Source organism: Papio anubis, chromosome 18, assembly GCF_008728515.1.
Source record: "Papio anubis isolate 15944 chromosome 18, Panubis1.0, whole genome shotgun sequence".
NCBI classification, from domain to species: Eukaryota; Metazoa; Chordata; class Mammalia; order Primates; family Cercopithecidae; genus Papio; species Papio anubis.
In genome coordinates, this window is record NC_044993.1 from 42,427,960 (window position 1) to 42,433,816 (window position 5,857).

The window sequence follows — 5,857 nt, forward strand, 5'->3', positions numbered from 1 at the left end:
CTCTCAACAATAATGGAATTTTTGACAATACTAAAGTAATGAAATGGCAAAGTCATTAAAACAAAAACTGTCATACTACCACAACCCCACTCCAATGCATCCGAATTCAGACTATATCAACGTGGACCATGACGTCTGCTTTTGTATGCCAGTTTCATGTTAAGAGAAATGTACATTAAAAAAAAAAAAAAGAAGAAGAAAAACTGAAAGTTCTATTAGTTTGAGATATCTTAGTTAATCATGAGAGATTCCGGAGCTGTAGGGAAACGCAGGGGCGGCTTCTAGGTGCTGCCGCCACCGCCACCACCAGCGCCGCCGCCTCGGAATCCAGGCCTGCGGGGCGGTGGGGCCGCGTATGGAGACCCCGCCCCCCGGAGCTGCCAACATTGCCAACGCCACCGCCACGCTACACACAGGTACTCCTGGGATGGCGTGAGCACTCCCCCAGCGATGTACCCATCTGTGACGCTGCGGCAGTTTCTGCTGCAGCTGCTGAGAGAGCAAGGCAATGGCCACATCATCTCCTGGACTCCACGGGATGGTGGTGAATTCAAGCTGGTGGATGCAGAGGAGGTGGCCCGGCTGTGGGGGCTACGCAAGAACAAGACCAACATGAATTACGACAAGCTCAGCCGGGCCTTGTGGTACTCCTATGACAAGAACATCATCCCCAAGGTGAGCAGCCAGAAGTTCGTCTACAAGTTTGTGTCCTATCCTGAGGTCGCAGGGTGCTCCACTGAGGACTGCCCGCCCCAGCCAGAGGTGTCTGTTACCTCCGCCATGCTAAATGTGGCCCCTGCTGCTGTACATGCCGCCCCAGGGACACTGCCTCTGGAAAGCCAGGCACACCCAAGGGTGCAGGAATGGCAGGCCCGGGTGGTTTGGCATGTAACAGCCGGAACGAGTACATGCGCTTGGGCCTTTATTCCACCTTCACCATCCAGTCTCTGCAGCCACAGCCACCCCCTCATCCTCAGTCTGCTGTGGTGCTCCCCAATGCAGCTCCTGCAGGAGCAGCAGCGCCCCCCTCGGGGAGCAGGAGCACCAGTCCAAGCCCCCTGGAGGCCTGCCTGGAGGCTGAGGAGGCCGGCTTGCCTCTGCAGGTCATACTGACCCCACCCGAGGCCCCAAACCTGAAATCGAAGGAGCTGAATGTGGAGCCAGGTTTGGGCCGGGCTTTGCCCGCAGAAGTGAAAGTGGAAGGGCCCAAGGAAGAGTTGGAAGTTGCCGGGGAGAGAGGGTTTGTGCCGGAAACTACCAAGGCCGAGCCAGAAGTCCCTCCATAGGAGGGCGTGCCAGCCCGGCTGCCCGCGGTTGTTATGGACACCGCAGGGCAGGCCGGCGACCACGCGGCTTCCATCCCTGAGATCTCCCAGCCGCAGAAGGGCCGGAAGCCCCGGGACCTAGAGCTTCCACTCAGCCCGAGCCTGCTAGGTGGGCCAGGACTCGAACGGACCCCCAGGATCGGGAACTGGCTCCGGCCTCCAGGCGCCTGGGGCGGCGCTAACTCCGTCCCTACTTCCTTCGTATACATTGACCCCGGTGCTGCTGACACCCAACTCGCTGCCTCCCAGCATTCACTTCTGGAGCACCCTGAGTCCCACTGCGCCCCGTAGTCCGGCCAAGCTCTCCTTCCAGTTTCCGTCCAGTGGCAGCGCCCAGGTGCACATCCCTTCCATCAGCGTGGCTGGCCTCTCGACCCCCGTGGTGCTCTCCCCAGGGCCCCAGAAGCCATGACTACCACCCCCCCCCCCTTCTGGGGTCACTCTATCCATGCTCTCTCCAGCCAGCCATCTCAAGGAGAAACATAGTTCAACTGAAAGACTCACGCTCTGATTGTGGTAGGGTAGGGATCCTTGGGAAGAATTACTACCAAGAGTGATTCTCATTATCTCCTCCACAGAAAACACACAGCTTCCACAACGTCTCTGTTTTCTGTCAGTCCCCCAGTGGCCGCCCTTACACGTCTCCTACATCAATGGTAGGGGCGGTTTATTTATTTTTTGAAGGCCACTGGGAAGAGCCTGACCTAACCTTTTAGGGTGGTTAGGACATCTCCCCCACCTCCCACTTTTTTCCCCAAGACAAGACAATCGGGGTCTGGCTTGAGAATGACCTTTCTTTATTTCTCAGCCTGCCCTTGGGGGAGATGAGGGAGCCCTGTCTCCATTTTCAGATGTGAGTAGAAGAGTTAGTTTGTTTTGTTTTATTATTCCTGGCCATACTCAGGGGTCCAGGAGGAATTTGTACCATTTAATGGGTTGGGAGTCTTGGCCAAGGAAGAATCACAGCCTTGGAATAGAAATTTCCACCTCCCCAGCCTTTCTCTCAGACAGCTTATCCTTTTTCAACCAACTTTGGCCAGGGAGGAATGTCCCTTTTGTTCTTCTTCCCCCTGAAAAGCCATTCCTTTGTCTGCCGACCTCCCTGGGGTCCTGCCTGTTTCCTCCCAATGGAGGGTTTTTTTGGGGGGTAGTCCCCATCTGGGGGGCCCCTCCAGCCAGTTCTCCAGGTCTTCCTGTCTCTCCCCCGCTGCCATTTTGATAGTATAATTTATTTTTAAATAGGGCTTTTCAATAGGGGAGAGGGAGTCATCTCTTCCTATATTTGGTGGGGTGGGTGGGAAGGAAGGGATTTGGGGGGGAATCTTCCTGCTGCCTCCCCCCTCCAAGTGTTTATTTTTGATACCAAACATGTATTTTCAGTTCCCTCCGTCCCAGCCCCCTAATTTCCTGCAGGCGGGTACAAAGGACCCTTTCAATGTCCCTGGAGTTGGGAGGGAGGAATGGGGGACATAAAGCCTGTCCTGTCTCTATACTAGGCAAGAGAGAGTGGGTTCAAAAGACTCCTGGGCTCACCTGTTAGCGCTGGCCCAGCCCAGGCCTCGGGACCTGGGGGTTGGTGATTTGGGGGACGGTGCTACACTCATCTCCACTGTTTGTTTTACTTCCCCAAAATGGACCTTTTTTTTTTCTAAAGAGTCCCAGAGAATGGGGAATTGTTCCTGTAAATATATATTTTTCAAAGTGAAAAAAAAAAAAAAAAAGAGATTCCCCAGGCCGGGCGTGGTGGCTCATGCCTGTAATCCCAGCACTTTGGGAGAGCGAGACTCCATCTCAAAAAAAACAAAAAAGATTTCCCCTGTGTTTGATATTTATGGGTTTTTACAACCCAGCAAATCACCATTAGTAAGATTTAGGAAATTCAAGGAAGATGGCAGTCTCATGTGAAGGAGAAAGTTACAGTGAAAATAGGTACATTCTCGGGCACATCAATTTTAGCTAAGAACACCTATGAAGCCTGAGATTCTAGAAGCTGACATGCTTAAAATGATCTGTATTTCTATATTCCTTTGCAAGTCTTTACTTATGGTAAAGTAAATAAACACAGGCTACTATGTTGTGTTTTCAAAGATGGTCACATTATTTCTCATCTCACATGCTCTTTCGCATTCAATTTTGCCATGCCTATATCAGGAGGTAGAGTCTATATTAATCTACTAACTCCACTGAATTTTAGCTAGTCCCATGACCTATTCTGACCAATAGAATATAAAATAAATGACACTTGTTTAACTTCCAGGATTGGGTCTTAAGAGACGCAGTTTCTGGCTACATTTCATGGAATGCTTCCTAAAAAGCATCCATTATGAAGTCCAAGCTAGCCATGGAGAGAGAGGGGGAGGTCATATGAAGGAGCACCACTAAAGGCCCCCAGTGACTATGATAATGATGGTAATGATGGTACAAGAATGAAGGCAAAAGCACAGGTTTTAGAACTTGGATGATCCAGATTCAATTCCCAGATTTAGCATTTATTTACACATTTGTGAGCTTGTGGTAGTCCCTTAACCTTTGAATTAGACTCTTCAGTCACTGTTAGTCACACAAGCTATCTGTTGTAAGAAAGAAAAAAAAAGAGGCAACTGATTTTAAGTGCCAACCTCAGAGTTACTTAATAAACATTTAATGAAACAACAACAAGCTTGTCTGAGATACTCTTTGTCCTCTTCGTTCCCCATCCAACTCTGAGCCTCCAAAGGGACAGAAAAGCTGTACAATTCCGTGGTGTGCCTCTTCTGCAAGATATACAGGAGAAGACTGGGAAAAGCATCACTAGAGAACAAAGTCACCTGGGTAAATTCCTCATGAATCACTCACTCTGGGCCTCAATGAAAACAAAAAGGTGCGGTTCTGGATAAATCTTAAGGACTTTTCAGCAATAATGTCTCAAGTACATAAGAGAAAATATGAAGATTTCTTGCATAAGAGAAAATATGAAGATTTCTTTGTCATGTTTATACTTTGCCCAATACTCCTACCTTCCTAGGGTGTGCAAAAGTAACATGACACCTAAGAGATAGCACCGACTCCTAAGACAGGCAAATACAGTGGAAGAACAGGCAGTCTGAAAAGAAGCATGCGTCCCACAGTTGAACACACACCTACATTCAGGACTACTGTGAAACTCACTCAGGAACTGGAACTCAGAGCTTAGACCTCCGGGGTAAAAATCAAGTATTTGCAAAGCATTTTCAACAGTTTATATACACTTTGAAAAAATGCAACTGGAATCTAATGAAAGAGGACTTAATCTATATTTTCAGAAATTATGATTCTGATTCATTTCACCCTAAATTGAAATGGTAATATATACTAATCTTACTCAAAAACTGCTATATACATGGCTTTTTTAACTATACTAGTTTTTTTCTTTTTTTTTTTTTTTTTGAGATAGGGTCTCACTCTGTCGCCTAGGCTATAGTGCAGTGGTGCAATCAAGGCTCACTGCAGCCTCAACTTCCCTGGATCAACAATCTTCTCACTTTAGCCTCCCAAGCAGCTGGGACCACAGGAGCGCACCATCATGCCGGATTACTTTTTTCGTTTTTTTTTTTGTATGTAGAGATGGGGTCTCCCTATGTTGCCCAGGCTGGTCTTGAACTCCTGGGGGGGCTCAGGTGATCCTCTTGCCTCATTCTCCCAAAGTGCTGGGATCATAGGCATGAGTCACTGCCCCTAGCCTATACTAGTTTCAATACATACACAAGTATTAACAGTAATGAAATAAAGTAAAATGGTTTCTCCCTGAACAAGGAAACAAAGTTTTAATATATGCCAATAAAAGGAAATGTTACTATCAATTTTTTTTGCACAGAAACTATAACACTATACTTTTCTCAAAAGAAGCTGATCTTTCTGAATAATTACAAATATACATCTAAAAATTATTAAGATTTAACTAAAAGCAAGGTGAGTAAATTTTGATAACATCTTAAAACCATTTACTTAGAAACAAACAATTTCACTTAAATATAATACTACCAATCAGAACATAAAATAAAGCAGTATAAGTTGCCAGGAAATCTGAGGTAATTAATTTTTAAATTTTTATTTATTTATTATTTATTTATTTATTTATTGTTTTTGAGACAAAGTCTCACTCTGCTGTCACCCAGGCTGAAGTGCAGTGGTGTGATCTCGGCTCACTGCAACCTCTGCCTCCTGAGTTCAAGTCAAAATCTGAGGTGATTTAATTGACCCCTCCAACACATCTGGCGGGACTATAGGAAATAAAATTATAGACCCTTAAGAAATGAACATGCCACTTGAAATAACCACCACATAGGTCATCTGCTAGAAGTTTTTCACTATTTCTGCAGTTTAACTTTGAAAAGAAAAAAGGTCTGGGTGAGAAACACTGGGAAAAGAAATTAATGTATCTCTAATAGCACAGTTCCTTTAGGAAAAGAGAAAAGTTAGAAAACTGACGTAATGTTTCCATGGAAATACTGATTAGAAAAAAATACCTGATCACTCAGATTTTAATAGATTCCTTTTAGCAACAGTATTAAAAA

The 5,857-nt window shown here is 46.3% G+C and overlaps 1 pseudogene; it reads left to right on the forward strand.

Moving 5' to 3' along the window:
* The first annotated feature begins 283 nt into the window (after positions 1-283).
* LOC103880413 lies at positions 284-1,756 on the forward strand (annotated as a pseudogene).
* The last annotated feature ends 4,101 nt before the right edge of the window (positions 1,757-5,857 follow it).